Raw genomic sequence first — 18030 nt, 5'->3', positions numbered from 1 at the left:
TCTCACACACGTACACGTGCACAAACACTCACACGCCAGGGCAAGTGCACAGAAATTTCATCAGGCATTTCAGTATTTGTTAGGCTTCACAATTCAAATTTGGTTTTTGTGTAAGGAGATTAGGAATTTGACTGACTTTCTGTGGCATATGGAGAATAAAAAGTACAATAAACTATGCTGAAGACTGGAGACCAGATAACAGTACATCAGCTGCTAGTTGCTACGTACACCACACAGTTGCAAATGAAGCACAGCAAGAGACTTGAAGATTCTATTATATAGGATTATAACAATGGTCCATGAACAAAGCTAGAAATTCAGAAAAAAAGACCCAAAAACTCCAAAATAACAAAACAAACAGTTGGAAACCCTGTAGGGTTTTTAACAATTTTGTAGCTGGAAGGGTCTTCCTATAATTCTTTTCCATGACAGTGCTGTATCTCCCTCAGGTTGGAAAGAACAGCTCCTGGCAGCTTTCACAATCCAGACTAGCAGCAGTGAGGTTTACCCCCTGCAGGATCCTCCACTTTCTCTCATAGCTGCTCTGCACTACAAGAGGGAGAGGTGAAAGGGAGAGGAATCTGGGCACTGCAGGGCCACCTACCAGACTGGGTGTAGAGCAGGGTACTGGGCACAAAGAGCCTCTTCATGCTTTTTCTGTGCTCACAGCATTAAAACACCAGCTCTGTCATGTTTTGCTGTACATATGGGGTGCTCTTGTTCCCTCCTCTCCAGGCAGCAGGGGAAGCAGTGGAGCTGGTGCCTTTTGGGCTGCACACAACCCAGTGCTCTGGCCTTGTCCACATCCTTCTTTCAGAGGGGGCTGTGGCTGCCCTAAGACACTCTTTCAAGCTTCTCAAAATCTGCAGGAGCCACTTCTCAAACCTTTGGATATTTGAGTGCCTTCCAAACGTCCAAATGGGGCTTCATTTTGCTCAGTTGAAGAGGATGTCTTGTTTTATTTAAATTATGTGTAAGGTCCTGTTGTCGTATGATTTTTTGTGGAGGTGAGATGTATGTCCCCTTGGGCAAAGTGAAGAATATCACTAGGCAACAATGTCAGCACACAAAGAAATTAAAGTAATACCACTTTCCTCACAAATGCAGGCTGCTCTGCTCTGTGCTTGCATAGCAGAGTGGGCCAAGTCTTCTTATGTGGGAAGAGAGTAGAGAAGGTCTTCAAAGGAATTTCAGATAAACTACTCCTGAATGACTTTTTGAGAATTGATTATATTGAAGATGGACAGTTGTCAAAGACAGACACAGTTACTTTTCCATTTTGTTAAATATACAATTTACAATAATGCTAGTTTTTAGGGTTTTGTGTGGTTTGGGGTTTTTTTCCCTGTTGTTGATAAAGGCTATTTGTCAAAAATGTGGCTATTACGCCATTTTCAGTCCCTTATTTCCCTTGCACATATGGCAAAACCTGAGTTTTCAAACTGGAAAAAATATTTAGCATCCTAAAAATTATCTCTAGGTTGATTTGAAGAATTCATTCACCTGTTGTCCTGAAGCCTTACTAAAATATGTGTACTGCTTCTGATATGTTGTGCATTACAGTGTCTTGTTCAGAAATACAAATACCTTATAGATAAAGAATATCAAATAGATAAATAACTTTTTTGTTTGGAAGATTACTTTTATATTGAAAATATTTTGACCTCACTAAAAACAGAAAATAAATGAATTGAATGAAACCGCTTTTAAAGCAAACTCAAAAGTTTGCAGCATAAAGTATAACCAAATTTGTTCAGTCTTAGCTGTTGACACTGCACAGCCCTTTTTCACAGTGCAGCCTCATGCAGCCTCAGCCCATAGACCTTCCTGGTTCAGACTCTGCAGCCAGGCTTTGAACAAAAGGTGGGTTCCTCTACATGTGCTGGTGAGCACCCATAATGGCTGAGCACTCAGGTCCCCACCAGGATGAAATCATGGTTTTCTGCAGACGCTGCTCCAGAGCCTACAGGTGGTTGCTTTTCCTTGAGGGAGAGTATTCATATACATATTCAGTGAGATGCCATCCAAGGTGACTACGGACAGCATAAGTAAGTACCAGTCAGTGAGCCATAACAGCCCATGGGCTGATATATCATTGTATACAGCATAAGGGAGCAACACATGACATGAATTCCTCAAAAGGCTTTGGAGAAGTTGATACTACTTTGGAAATACATTTAGGGCAACCAAGATTTGAATCTGCCTCCAATTTGGTGAGAAAGTAGCAGCTGTTTTAAGACTCAGTGGATGGCAATGGAGGGGTTCCTTCAGTAATGAAATTTATCACTCATTTGTACTTATATAATAACTACAATATAATTATATATATATATATATGTATTAAGTAACATAAAGTAATAAATTACATTTCCAAGCTCCTGTGGATATAATTTTACAGGAACTAAAAGGATGTGAACAAAAAAATATGAGCCTAGTTTGGTTTATTTTTTTTTCCTCAGTACAAATGTGGCACTGTGCAAGCAGCTCTCAGATGGCTACAAGTTAAATTTTGTGTCTCTCTGGAATAAGAAGGCAATTTCATTGCAGCTGAGTGTTGCACGGACAGGGTGGCTGTAAAAATCTTCAGTCATTTGTGTTAGTCACAGAAGTTATAACTTTATTCCTGGAAGACTGAACAGAGGCAGATTGCTTATGTTTTGGGGTAATTCTTTTTCCACTTTGTCTTTATCGTAATATCAGACAAGGTTTTACTGGTGTCACATAGACATTTGAGATTAACATGGAAAAGAATTTGGCCTTTCTGAGAGATTATGGGTTTAGATTATTTGAACATCTATTTTTGATTTTATTTTTGTTGTATCTTATAAAATATTTCCTTATAATCATTAATACACATAATTTTAGCATGCTGATTATTATATCTTCTCCTTTCTACCACACGGAACTTGTTTTTTTCCTTTGTACTCCTTGGTAGAGTTTTATATTTCTCATCTCTCTCCAGGTAGGTTACAGCTATGCTTGTATTTCCTCTTTTTAATTTTGTTATCATGCTGCTAAACAGAGATGGTAATTTGGATGAATTCTCACTCCATTTTCAGGAAGAGGAACTGACTAAGCCCTGCACAAGTGGTCTGTAAAGCTGGAAGGGGTCTTCTCCACTGGGAGGATCACACCTTAACGTACTCTCTCACAAAATGGAAAAGTGGTCAAAATGGAGAAGAGGACCATGATAACCTGTGTAGGCAGTTCAGGTGTTTCATAGCAGTCCCCTAGACAAAGGCAGTAAGGTGGAGCCATGCCAAGGCAAGAGACCTAAAGTTTTTTACAAGAAATCTTACCTTAACATACCAGCACTCGTGGGCTTCAGTTTTAACCTGGTGGAGTATGTATAATTGATGTAGGGGTTGGGAAAGTCATCTGACATCAGCATAAGGAAAATGTTAAGTTCTCTCAGTTCCTAGCACATGACTTTTAAGACATTTTAATCCCCTCCTTTTCAAGTGTGGATTTACTGGGGAGGTCAAGGGGTCATTAATGCTTCCCCTGCTCCTCCACTATTAACAGGCAAACTCATAAAGGACTGGTGTTGGATACTATGACTTCATTAGTGCACATACCTGTATTTGGGTTTTTTCTTTCAGCCAAGTCTTCATCATCCTACTTCTTTAACAATATTTGAAGTTTAGAAATTGACTTTCATTTAAATATCATCAGTCCAAAGCCCTAACAACAGACTTTACCATTTCTAGCCCTTGCAGAGGTTCTAGGGGCAACAAAGGAGGCTTGCCCAACATTGTCTTGCTTACTGTTGCAAGGACCAGAGCCACAAAGGAGAAGCTGGGTTAGGGTATTCACCCTACTGCACCAATGATCATACATCACTCTGTGTGCAGTATAGAGGGGCAAGATCATCACTAGGCAGTCTCTTGATGCAGATTGATAAAACAGATGAGACTAAAATGGCATAACTGGCACCATATCAAATGTGGTAAAGATAGTTCCTCAGCCTGCTGTAGAGGCAGGCTGATACCTGACTACGTATCTCTTTTTGAGAATCACTCAAGGATGCACAGTTTTATACAGCCAAATACACCTCTGTATGTAAATTTATTTAGTCAGTGTCATTTTATGGTTATGTACACGAAGACAGAAGGATATGACATCACTAAGTGCACCCTCAGACACCAAGTTGAGTGGTATGGTTGACACACCTGAAGGATGGGATTCCAACCAGAGGGACCTGGACAAGCTCAAGAAGTGGTTGCATGGGAATCTCATGACATTATAGAAAACCAAGTGCAAGATGCTGCACCTGGATCAGGGCAACCTGTGCTATCAGTACAGGCTGGGGATGAACAGATGGAGAGCAGCCCTGCCGAGAAGGACTTGGGGGTGCTGGTGGATGAGATGCTGGACATGGCCTGATAGTGTGTGCTCACAGCCCAGAAAACCAATCACATCCTGGTCTGTGTCAAAAGCAGGGAGGGGATTTTGCCTCTCTGCTTGGCTCTCATGAGACCCCATTTGCAATGCTGCATCCAGCTCTGGGGCCCTCAGAACAGGACAGACATCGAATTGTTGGAGTGAGTCCAGAAGAGGGCCACTTACATGATTACAGGAATGGAACACCTCTCCTGTGAGGAAAGGGGAAGATAATTTGGACAGTTCAGCCTGGAGAAGACTTCAGGGTGACCTATTTGTGGCCTTCCAGTACCTGAAGGGAACCTACAAAACTGATGGAGAGCAAATCTTTACAAGAGTATGACAGGACAAGGGGGAATGGCTTCAAACTGACAGAGAGTAGGTTCAGATTAGAAGAAATTGTGTGAGGGTGGTGAGGCACTGAACAGGTTTCCCAGAGAAGCTGTTAATGTCCCATTCCTGGAAGTGTTCCAGACCAGGCTGGATGGGGCTCTGAGTAACCTGGTCTAGTGGAAGGTGTCCCTGCCCACAGCAGGAGGTTTGGAATGAGATCATTGTTAGGGTCCTTTCCAACCCAAACCATTTCGTGATGCTATGAGTCTATGATACTATGACATATGGCACAAAATAAAGCTAGCAAAGAGTTTCCTGTGTGTCTGTTCTTTTGTGTTTTCTTAAGGGTAAGCTTGTTTGTCTTCTAGATGGAAGAAATGAGTTTCAGAGGCTACCTGGTTATTTTGGATCACTTGCTCTTTGGAAATACAAAAAAAATACCCAAAACACAACCCCAGTACACTGAATATATGAAGTCAGAAAGCAACTGACTTCTGTTAAGTACTTTAATGCAATAGAAGCTGAAATGACCATAGGATGTGTAGTGAATGCAGTTATATGGAAGAAAATGGCACATCACAACAACACTAATTACTTGATGACAAAAAGCTGGTGATATAAAAAATACTGCTGTATGTGGTCAAAGTTGAGTATAGTCAGGCTGGTGGAGCACTCCGAACTCCAAATATCTATTTGACATTCTGCCTAAGGTTATATTCTTTTTTTTTCTCCCTTCTAGAGATAGTCTGGTTTCTTTTTCTTGTTTTTTGCTTCCTTCAGAGTGTCTTGTTTTTCTCCAGCCTAACCCTCCTGGGACAGACAAAGATAGAAAAAATTCAGTTTGCTGCTATTTTACTCTGCTTTACTTATCCTCATAAAGTTGCTTTAGAGACAGTCACTTTCTGGTATGTGAGGACAAGATGTCATGAGGCACATAGTGGAATAGTAGACCCAGGCTTTGATCTATTGCTAGAAATGGACATGGGAAGAGAGAAAAAGGCTGAGCTTTACTAAAAGACAGATTTATATATATATATATATGACTCTTTACAGGAGTAAACAGAAGTTAAAAGATACCACAGCTCAAAGGAAACGTGTCAGGTGAAACCTACTAGAGTCTTCCTCTGACTCAGACAAACTAGCTACCAGGCCTGTTTAGTGACATACATAGGCTAAAGCTTTCTATGTGATCATTATTTTCACCCAAAACCAGGGTTACCAGAACTTCAATGTAGCTACAGGCCATTGTCACATGATGTCAGCTTCATGGCTTTCTCAGTGAGAGCTTGGCTCTTCTGCTCCCCAAATGCCCAGTTTGGAGAAAAGCTGAGCAGATCCCTGGCAATTTGCTGAGCTGCTCTGGCCATGATTTGCAGGGAGTCCATCACCTGCTGACATGTACCTGCCATTCATCTCATATTGAAATGCCTCACTCAAGTCACTTATTCACAAGAAGGGAGTTGGAAGCAAAAAGAACACACTATTTTCCCTTCTATACATCTTTTAAATGTGACCTCTTGTCTCCTGCTCAGGTTTATTTATATACACTGGCACATCAGAAGAGTGACTGGCAATGTTAAATACTGTGATTTGAATTAGTGGTTTGTGTAGCATCCAAATAATCTGAATAAAGTACATTACAAAAATGCTGGAAATTGACATTACATCTATGTTGATGCACATTTCAGTTGCCAAGAAAAGAGCAGTTTGGCTGAAGGATCCAACAAAATCTGCTTAGTGGGTCTTCCTTGGCGAGAGCCCACAAAGCAGATTGCTTTCATACAGTGCTCCCTTAATCACTGTAAAGAGGTTTCAGAGAGATTAATAATAACTAGTGCAGTTGTTACACCCACGCAGTGACTCAGACACACAGCCCAAGGAGACTCTTTACCTGTGTGGGCCATACAGACACATGCCAGTATTTAGTCCAATAAAGTTGTCTTTCCAGCAGCATGAATGATAATCTTGGAGGTAGATGATGACAGGGCCTGTCAAATAAGCCCCTATACTGAGACACAGCCCAATATATAACAGCATCTCACTAGAGCCACATTAAAAGCTGCAGTGGAATCCTTGCTCTCTCTCTTCCCTTCTCGGTCAGATATCAGCAACACTGATTAAAACAAAATAATACCTAGTCCCAGCATCATGCTATGCTGCAGCAAGAGGACTCTGAGAGTAATGAGGGCCCATTTGGTTTAAATGAATTTTTGGCTGGTGTTTCTGAGTGCAGGGCTGAGGCAGCTGGTTGTTAGTCAGACGCGATGCAGGCAGGAGGTGATCAGACAGTGCTGTGGCAGCGGGGGGTGGTGGAGGAGTTCTGAGCTGCTGCTGCTGCTCCTCATGCTAAATGTGTGCATAGCCTAGGTGCTACTGACCCTGTGCTGGCCACAGCAGACAGTCATCCATGGTTTTGTCTCTTTTGGACCTGTTATTTAGCTTACATTTAGTGGGGTTTATGTTAACTCATCCCCTATTTCTGACATAAAAGAGCAGCAATTGTGATTTGATTAACTTCCCTGGGAACAGGTAGTGCTCAGGAATACTCTGTCTGAGTCTTTAGTCAGATACAGATTAGCAGAGAATAATAATTCAGTGGCCATTACAGAGCAAATTCCATGTAGCAATCGGAGGTAACTAATTATGGATTGCCTCCGGCTTGCAGCTCATTTGGTAGCAAAGCTCCTACTGACTTCGATGGCACAGTAGATTGTGGAGCAAGTCAACTGTAACCTTATCTATGGAAATAAAAGCCTTCCAACAAGAGAACCAGAGATAAATTGTGGACAATTAGGAAGTATTTGAGCTCTTATTCCTACCTGCAATATGGTAGGAGGTCAGGCTCCCAATTAATTAATTTTTTGGTCAAAAAGACGCAACGCAACAAGCCACTTTGGAGAGGAAGAGAAAAAGCAAATCTTGTTTGGCTAATCTGATCTCCTTCTATGAGAAGGTAACCCACCTGGATGAGAGAAAGACTTGTGGCTGTTGTTTACCTGGACTTCAGTAAAGCTTTTGCCACTGTTTCCCACAGTATTCTCCCGGAAAAGCTGACTGCTCATAGCTTAGATGGGTATACTCTTCTCTGGGTAAAAACCTGTCTGGATGGCCTGGCCCAGAGAATTATGGTGAATTTATGGTGAGTTAAATCCAGCTGGTCACTGGTGGTGTTCTCCAGGACTCTGTACTGGACCCAGTACTGTTTAATGTTTTTATTAATGTTTTGGGTGAAGGGATCAGGTGCACCCTCAGTCAGTTTGCAGATGACACTAAGCTTGGTGGGAGTGTTGATCTGCTGGAGGGCAGGAAGACTCTGCAGAGGGGTCTGGACAGGCTGGATCAATGGGCAGAAGCCAATTTTATGAGGTTCAACAAGGTCAGGCACTTGTGCCACAACAAGCCCATGCAGCAATGCAGGCTTGGGGAAGAGTGGCTGGAAAGCTGCCTAGAAGAAAAGGACCTGGAAGTGCTGGTTGACAGCCACTGACTATGATCCAGCATGTGCTCAGGTGGCCAAGAAGGCCAATGGCATCCTGGCCTGTATCAGGGATAGTGCGGTCAGCAGGACCAGGACAGTGATCACCCCCCTGTACTCAGCACTGATGAGGCCACACCTTGAATCCTGTGTTCAGTTTTGGACCCCTCACTACAAGAAAGACTTTGAGGTGCTGGAGTGAGTCTAGAGGAGGGCAACATAGCTGGAGAAGCGTCTGGAGCACAGTTTTTATGAGGAGTGGCTGAGGTTGTTTAGCCTGAAGGAAAGAAGGCTTAGGGAAGTCTTGCCTTGCCCTGCTACTGCCTGAAAGGAGGCTGTACTCAGAGGGGGGCCAATCTCTTCTGCCAAGTAACAAATGAAAGGATGAGCAGAAATAGCCTCAAGTTGCACCAGGGGAGATTTAGATTTGATATTAGGGAAAAAATCTTCACTGAAATTGTTGTCAAGCTGTGAAAAAGGCTGCCCGGGCAAGTGTTTGAGTCACCATTCCTGGAGGTATTTAAAAGACATGTAGATGTGGTACTTTGGGACATGGTTTAGTGATAGACTTGACAGTGTTACATTTGTGGTTGGACTCAATGATCTTAAAGGTCTTTTCTAATCTAAATTATTCTGTGATCCTTTTCTGTGAAAAGCAGGAGAAACTTCTCCTTTTCTGATCTTCAATGTCTCCTCCTGTGCAGAAGGGGCACAGAATTCATTTGGGGCAGTACAGCATTGTCTAGCTTACCTAAGGTTTTCTTTTCAAGTTGTTTCTCTAACCCCTCCACCCTCAGACCAAATCACACAGAGACAACGACAGGAATATGGAGAGGGGCAAATTCACAACAAAGCGTGAAGTTCCATGTGAAACTGAAAAAAGGATGGTTTTCTTGTTTTAAGAGAGGAAGTGAAAACGAGATTAAATGCCAACTTTTGTTTCAAGTTTTTGTCCTTTTGGTAACCTGCAGAAAAGCACAAAGAGCTTCAATAGTTAGAAAAATTTTCAGACTAGAAATCACATCAATAAAGTTCTGCTATCCATCCCAAAGCTGTATTAGCTCACTCCCACAATTTTTGCTGTGAGGTAGGCTGCTTCTTTAAATTCATAGTGTTCAGTGCTGTCTGCACTGTATGCAGCTAATCAGTTTAGTTAGAGACCGGATGGATAAGAGTAGTGTTTCAACAGCCAGTCCCCTAAATGGATGTGTAGAGCCTAAAATAAATTAGCAACTCACATATTATTTTAAATTCCAGGCTATTTGCCAGAAAAGTAGCACACAGTACATATGATGAAGTGTGAGGGTGCCTGAATTTATGAAATGTGGGTGTGGGAAGATATAACCGATATTTTTTTTCAAATCTATGTATTTATTGAAATTGACAGCTTCTATTAATTTATTTAGGTGCAAGGCACATGTGTTTTAGAATTCTGTATGTTGTTTGTTTTGCATAATCTGTCAGAAGCTACATTGGAGAAGGTCCCAAGGAGCCTCTGTGGCACAAATGGCATGATGTGCTATCACGTATGTACAGAAACCTCTCTTCAGTGGTCAGCCTTAAGCTGAAGTAGTTTTTCATTTGTTGTCAAGACTTTCCGACTCAACAAGAAGATCTGTAAAATAAGAAACAGAAATAAATGGCTCAGACTATAGGCTTGTTTTAATACAGTAGAAAGAAAGAACAAGTAAATTGTTGAAAAGGTTAGAAAGATGAAGGGAATTGGGAGGAAGGGAGAAGAGACTAATATGATCAATAGTGTGCTGAAGGAAGTACTGCTGCTGTGAGGTCTGCACTCAGTTATGAGATAAGAGATAATGATAGAATTACACCACTAGAAGCCACATAAGGTCAAATAAAACCCACAGAGAGTTTGGTCTGTCCAGTTCACCACGTGGAATAGCAGTGACAAGGTGTAGTGGTTTGGTCCAAAATACTCATTACTGTTTACCTTCTGTGAGATAAGAATTAGGAGAAATGCAAAACAGGCACCAAACTTGAAAGAATATAAAGAAGTTTATTAACAAACCCATAAGAAGAAAAAAAAATCATACCACACCTTCAGAGCACTTCTCCTCCCCCCACCTTTCTCCCTTCTCCCACTGACAATGTAAAAAGACAACCCTTGAGGTGTTCAGTCTGTTTACCACTTCCATAATAACCTTGTTCAGTCCATTTAGGAAGAGGAGTCTCTCTTGCCCATGCTATGAAAACATTATCACAACGAGACAGCTGCCCGGGTTGGTTCTCTGCTCACATGTAAGTCCCTTCCCATGACTTGCAGCTTTTCCCACAACTGCTTTCGAGGGTCCACTCTTGAATTACTGGGGTAAAATTTTAAGGTTGAGCCGTTCAGAAAAAAAAGTTCTCTTCACCCATCTCTGGGAGCATTTCATCTCTAAGAACAGAGACCCTTCTCCTTTCCTGGGAGCAAAGGGTCTTCCTCATCTTCATCTCCAGGACTATCTCTGGGAGCATCTCTAGGAACTGAGGTTTTCTCCTTTCCCCTTTGGAGCAAAAGTCCTCATCGCTTCCATCTCTCCCTGTCCAAACTTCTCATGAAATTACAGCTGTGTCAGCATCTGGCTATCTCAGCGCAGGTGCTTTTGCTCACAAGTACAAGTTGAACGCTCCACCCCCCATGCCTTCATGAAATTGCAATGGGTACTCTGATATATCACAGCTTTACAACAGAATTTCAGCTTTAAGCATCTCCTCTTTCTTCTCCCTCAGGTTTTCAGCTCTTCACAGCACTAAAAGGGTTAATCTCACCTCAGCCTTGCAGCTGGAATGAAGCTTATCACTGTTGGTCACATGATCTTTGCCAGACAGCGGTGCAGCTTCAGCTGAATCTTGGCCGCACTGGAGGTGGGGGGGAGCCGGACCACTCCAGCTGCCCACAGCAGGGCTGTGGGGGGGGTTCCGCAGGTGGAACAGTGTCGGGGTCTCCTCCCCCGCCGTGTAGCCCTGGGAGAGGGGCCCTGAGGGGTCAGACATGGGGTTTCCCTGCCCCTGCTCAGCCTCGTTCCCCATTGGTTGTTTTGTGTTCCCCTGTGCGGGGAAGGACCCTCTGTCCCAGACTGTGAGAGTTCCTTGGCAGAGCCCCGGCCATGCAGCTGGGGAAATAAACATCTCTGAAACATCTAGCAAGAATCTGTCCATATATATATTTCTTTTCCACGGGACCCCTGGTTTGATATATGCATGTTACAGTAATCCCCACTGTAACAGAACAGGCCCATCAGCTCCAGGATGGCCGTGGCCGGGCCCAGCCTGGCCCAAGCAGGGCCTGGCCGGGCCCACTGGCCCCTGCACGGGGCCCGCAGCCGCCTGTGCCAGCGCCGGAAATGAGACAGAGCTGTGAGGGGGGGGTTGTCTATTCTTAAGTGTGCATCACAGAGGCAGTCACAACTTTAAGTGGCTCAAAGAATTGTCCGTATTCAGACTGGCCAGCTGATAGGTTCTGTTAAGACACAGAGGAAGCTGTAAGCAGCCCTTTGCAAGAACATCCCTTCCGGGACTATGCTTGCTAACCTATGACACAAGGTAGTTTAACAGTAATACAACTATAGAAAAAGTTTAACTTAGAAGTCACTACTTAAAATTATGAAAAAATAGTGTCAATAAAATGGTGATGGGGGCTAATATTTTTACCCTGCATTCATTTATAACATTTCTTTTTAAGTGAAAATCTCTCTGGTAAACACTAGGAAGAATAATTTCAAAATACAGAACATATTGGGACATGAATACTTCATAGATTTATAGTTACCAGTAAATTGAGTAACTAAATTTCCAGCAATAAAAATTTAAATAGTTAACTTGGACATGTAGTCCATTTCTTTCCTGTCCACAAATCTAATTGAATATTCCTTCCTTATTTTTCATTTTAACTTACTCTGAGGATAATTTCCAAAAACTGTAGGTTGTTAGTGAGCAGATTTCTGTAGGTTTTCAAAAATTTAAAAAAAAATCAAACCAGTTTGGATTTAATGTGTTATTCACATGGTATTTCTGTGCCTCTACTGAATGTATCTATGAAAGTGTTTGGTAAAAATTTGAAGGATTCCAAATCTGCTATCAGAGGAAACTTTAAATATTGACTGTTTTGAAGCACATTCTTGACAGTAAATTTTTCTGCCAGAATATTTATAGGAAGCAAACATCGAATGGACACAAACACTGTCAATAAAAATCCTGAAAAAATCTTTGCCAGTTGTTTTCAGATAACTGCAATAGTTCATTATCTCCCTCCTCCAACTGGTGAAAAATTCCTATTCTAGTTGGTTTTTGAGGACATAGACCAAAGCCGTGTTCTAATTACCTTTGCAAATCACTGTAGTGCTTTTTTTTTTTTTTAAATTTATCTGTGTGCAGAGGAAAGCACAGAGGGAAACTTCCACTTGGTCCCCTCCTTGCCACACCTAACAGAGATTCACAGAAGATTTCAGTATCTTTTATGTGCTCCCCTGTCCTTTCCCCTCCACCACAGTGTGAAGCCTCTGCATATGGCATCATTATTGGGGATGACCTTATAATGAATGCAATAATATAAGTAAAATGGCCTTTTCAGCACCTGCTGTGCCAGCTGAAAAGGCTGCTCCCCTTGATGGCCTGTTGGTGCTGTGGTTCCTCACTGCAGGCAGGGTGAGATGGGAGAGCTGTGTGACATGTCTACCACTGACTGAGAGGAGCCTCAGGACCTCTGTACCACTACAAACCTGAGAGTGGAACTGTGCCTGACTGTGTGAGGGGAACCTCCCACAAACATAGTGGGAATGGGAAGGGACATTGTATCCACACCCTGCCTGGCCTACCTTTTCTGAAACCAAAAATAAAATTACATACATGTTCTGTTGTCACCCCCAGACTGCCCTTCTCTCTTTGAGAGTTAATAGTGTGTGTATCCTTCATAGGAAATACTGTGGGAATTAATGCTTAGGAGAGTCTACACAGTGTTGGAGGTCAGAGAGTCAAAGCTACCCTTCTGTTTATCCCCTTGCAGTAAGGCAGGATTTAAATGCTCATTCTAAGATTCTCACTTCCAGGCTCCCCTGACCCAGCCTGGAGTTGGCTGTGACTAATTAAAAGAGAATAAATATGTCAGTTCTGACCCCAGGGATAATACAGAGACAGGTCTTAATTTCCAGTTTTCAGATGTTGAACTGTGCTGAAATGGTAGCAGTGATAGAGCGCCTCACAGCCTTATTAAGTCTACTTTATACAGCCAGTGTACAGAATCTGATGGAACAAATGACCTTGGCTGTACTTCCCTTCACTCCCTAGATATAACCCAATATATCCTGGTTAGGATAGACGCCACCACCACCTCAAACAAATGCTATTTGTCCCATCCTAATTTTTTTAGCATCACAGCACATCTGCTCCTCTTGTGTGCCCTTGCCATGACCAGTCCTTCAATTTTCTGGAGGGAATCATCACCTACTAACCACAGCCCTACTAGTCCTTAATTACCAAATTTGCATGCATTCCTGTATCAGGAACTGACACAGATGAAACTGTGAGGACAGCGTCAATTTGGTCTGTGAGGAGACACTGTATCAGAATTTGTCCTGTTAGCAGGCACTGTGATTTAGGAATCAAGAGGCAAAGCACCAAACTGATGCAATCACCAGCTAGCCTGGCTGAGCACATAAACCAGTGAACAAGGCTGCCAAGCTGAGGGAGCACAGAACCGTAAACCTCCCTTCAAAAACACCACAAGGTGCGAACTTCAGGCTTGTCAGTCTGTACCACTGTCCAATACTACAATGAATAAATCATTATGTTAGAAATTAAACTCAGCTTTCAGCATGAAAGCACTGGGATGGTGCCAGTTTGTGTCTGAAGCGTGCCTGAGGGGACAGCAAGCTGTGGGATGGTGAGCTGAGCAATTCATAACAACTTGTGCTGCTACCACACTCAGCCATCCTAAGCAGGTCAACAATTCCGAGTACATTCAGAGAAGAGACTAAGACAGAAAGATAGCTCAGACATGCATCTTTCTCTTTGCTGTGATTTCCCCCCTGCCAGGTTCCTGGGAACATGGCACACATTTTGTAGCGCATAGGTGGCAGGGAAAATGGCATGGGCCGCTGCCTAGACTTCGTCGTGTGTTTGCCCACATTTTTTCATTTGCCCCTTTTGCTCATCTCTTCTGGTCTAAGAGGCTTTTCTGCTGGCATCAGCTGCCTTGACTCAGTTACTTTTATAACCTACACAGCTTGCTTTTTTTTAAGAAGAGGATGGGGCTATTTCTACACTGTGTCTGGATTTGAGAAGCTATTTGCAGAACAAGGGAGAGTTGAACTCACACACCGGTGAACTGAGACCCCAGTGGACATGAGGGTGTAACCTGGGCTTCTTAGTTGTGAAAGTCCAGAGGAAGATGAGAGAACTCTGAAGTTCTTGGTTGACTAAATAAATAATGTATGCCTATTATCTACCTTCAAACCTTCTTAAGGGGCTAAGTATAAGTAGCAAAAGTGCCACATAAAATGTCATTGGATTTTAAATCCCTGGAGATTAGCCAGTTGCCAAACATCATTATAGCAAATCAACTCTGTTATCTAAAGCATGGAGTCTAAAGAGACTGAAAAGCCCACTGAGCTGCACAGGACCATGCAAAACTACATCTATATGGGCCGGGTTCACAAGTTCAGGCCACTGGGCACTATTCTCTCTGCTGCACAAAGCACACATTCTGTTCTCCTCTCACTGATACTATAGTAAAAAGGGGCTTGTGTGTTGAGATTTTCAGGTAAAATTTCTCTGCCCGTTCTGCTGGTTCCACTGGAGAGACATGAGTTAACAAAGCACTTTAGCTGTCTGCAAAAGTCAGCACACAGAAGATGCATGTACTGGCCCATGTACTGCTTTTCATAAAAACAAAACAAACCACCAAAAAAACTCACAAACAAACAAATAAACAAACCAAAGCAGCAGGATTAGGACATAATAAAACATAAATCTTTTATTTGCAACAGAATGATTTGCTTGTAAGCACAATGTTGCCAACATATGACTTTAACAATGTGTTAAAGGATCTTAAGGAAATCAACCTCCTTCTACTTCCTTTCTATGGAAACATGTACTTACTGATATTTTTGCACCTTTTAAGCATAAATCATAGTGAAAAATAAATTGATACGAAATACATTTGTTACTTACTTTCAGGCTTTTATTCTTTCCAGTCTAATAGTCTGCTAATGACTAATCAGTCTGATAACTTTTAGGGATAGAGTTTGCTATTTTGGGCTATTCCCCTAGATGAAAGTTATTTCTATAGCAGCTATTCTTAGAAGCATTTATGGAAGAAAGGGAGCGAATGAAGCAGCAGAAGAGGACTGACTCACCACAGCACTACTAATTGCCAACCAAAAAAAAAAATGTCTTTTGCCTTGTGAATTAGGAAATCAACTGCATTTATAAAAACCCCACCCTATATATTTGAGAACCAAACACTGCTCATGATCTTTGATATTAAAACTATGTGGGACAGGTGCACAGCCAAAAACAGGGACAGACAAACATCTGAAATTACTCCTTTCTAGGTCTATATCTCTCCACATCATTTACCTGCCAACTCAATTTCCCATTGCTCTTGCCTCTTTCTTTATCATCCCTGCAACATCTGCTTGCCTTTGATTTTTTCATCTTCTGTTGTTCCACAGCTTGAAATATGTTAAGTAAAAGGCAGCTAAAGGGACTGCTAGCAGCCTGCAAAAATTTCAATTTCTAGGTCTCTGTCTAGGATCCAGGCAGGTCAGTGGCAAGTGAAAGTCATTACCACCTCATGTCTGCTTGCTGACCTCAGTGACCTTAATTGCTGGACTGGACACAGCAGCAATCTCAGCAGAGAAACCACTCGCTCTGTGCTGAAATCAGGCCATCCTCTCCCCTGCAGAGTCAAGGCTGTGGCAGGGCTGTCTCCAAGAGCCTCCAGAAACAGACACCTTCATCTTCCTCTTCCCTTTAAATATATTAAAATAACATATTATTCTTATTTTCCAGCTTATACAAAGGTAGCATGAGAGCTAAGGCTGTTTAGAGCTAAGGCTGTGCTGTCATGTGTTTAAATACTCTGCAAATGTCTTAACAATAAGCATTACTCTATGTAACTAAACAAACTAAGTAAGTATAGGTATAAAGCTCAGAGCTTATTGAGGTGATACATGTTATCTTGCTCTCCAGGCAATTGGTTAGCTCAATGTGTCCAGGGAAAGAGAAAGTGAGGAAAAGGTCTCCATGTCTCATGCTGCAGCCTCATCATAGCTGTTTCCAGGAGATCTGAAGAGCTGTTTTCCCCTTTCATTCTCTCCACCTATGTTATTTGTGACCTGTCAAGACCAGGAACTGGTTTATCCTTTGGTCTTCACATCTAAAATAGAAACAGAAAAATTTTTCTGTCCTTCCTTCCTTCCTTCCTTCTGCTCTGAGGACTACCTGTGAATATCTTTTGTAGTGGAAAAGCAAACCCCTCACCCCCTCAGAGAAATTACACAAAATGGAGTTTTCCATTTCAGAGAACTATACTATCAGATTTCCATTAATGTTTTACCCTTTTCAATGCTCATGACAAATCTTGCCATATTCTCCATGGAAATCTCTACCTTTCTTTTTCTTTTTTATTCTTCATCCCCCCAAGAAATCCCAGCTGCCAATATGAGAATTTGGCCTTTTTTTCTTTCACTTTCTTTATTCAGAAAAGGACACGAAAACATGATCTCTGTAGGTAAAAACAATCAAAGGGAAAGCAAATTTTAAAAAAACCCATTTACTTAAAGGAAAAAAAAGAGCAATCCATGGTTGAAACTACATCAGGGATGTTTGGAGCCTGCCTCGACATTTTGCAGTGCTTGGAAAGGCAATATAATTTATATCAGATTAACCATGATTTAAAGGTCTTTCTATTTAAGCACACAAATCACAGTTAAGTGGAATTTTATTCCCAGAATAATGTTATCTAAGTCATCTTGGTTAAATTTTTCCTATTCGTTGTCTTCAGATGCAAACTTTTTATAAATATTAAATTAATTTGCTTACAGATAGTTCCTGTAAAGGACTGAGTCACAAACATTGAAATTCAGATATCTAAATCTGAATTTCCAATGCTGGAAAACTCTGGCCCACTGCTGTCTAGCCTCAAAGAACGGAGATGACATTTATCAGTTCACAACACTGGGGGAACCTGTTCCTGAGCTGGGTGTGGGCGCTGACATACTGGCTAGAGGCAAGACACATCACCTGGTCAGGGTGATGCTCTGATGAATAATGTTCCTGCAGCTTCAAGCCACACAAACAGACCCAGGACTCATGCCCCATCTCATACTCCTTAACAGCAGGTCCAAAGAGAGGATGATGAGACTATTTACAGAGGGAAGGAATATCTCATGCTACCAGTTAAAAGCCAGGATAAATAATTTCCTGTATACTTTCATCAAAATGAGCAGATCTGTTCCTCTGCTATGATGGCTCCTCATTTCCCAAGGCTCCTGCAGTAGAGGCGTACTTTCAAACTTGAGTCATCTAATACCGGCACTGAGGTCCTCTACGTATTCACCAGGGAGCAATTCAAAGTGCCTAAGTAAGGGATATTTTGAATAGATGAAGCTCTTTATCATGAGCACAGACATGCTGGGTCAGACCAAAGAGCCAGCTAAGCCACCACTCTGCCTTTGACATAGCCAACAGCAGATGCTTAGGGAAGAGCAGAAGAGTAAGACATTCATATCTAAATTTTCTTCCTCGGTTACTTTTTCATCTATCCCCAGTAGTTACATATCACATGGACTTCCTAATGTGTCCATGGTTTGTATTAATTTAGAGACGGCATTAAT

At 42.0% G+C, this 18030-nt stretch overlaps 1 long non-coding RNA gene across 1 annotated transcript in view; it reads right to left on the bottom strand.

The window, feature by feature from the left end:
• Window positions 1-9575: 9575 nt before the first annotated feature.
• Window positions 9576-18030, bottom strand: part of LOC121663146 — a 70477-nt gene continuing 62022 nt past the window's right edge. Inside the window, exon 3 of the long non-coding RNA XR_006015543.1 lies at window positions 9576-9806. This is a non-coding gene — a long non-coding RNA (uncharacterized LOC121663146). The remainder of the gene's footprint in view (window positions 9807-18030) is intronic.

The sequence above is a fragment of the Corvus kubaryi genome, unplaced genomic scaffold, assembly GCF_017639235.1.
Source record: "Corvus kubaryi isolate FWS band 111438036 unplaced genomic scaffold, C.kubaryi_AGA036_p1.0 37266, whole genome shotgun sequence".
NCBI classification, from domain to species: Eukaryota; Metazoa; Chordata; class Aves; order Passeriformes; family Corvidae; genus Corvus; species Corvus kubaryi.
Note: the sequence above shows the minus strand (reverse complement) of the source record. Positions and strands in the feature narration are given on the sequence as shown.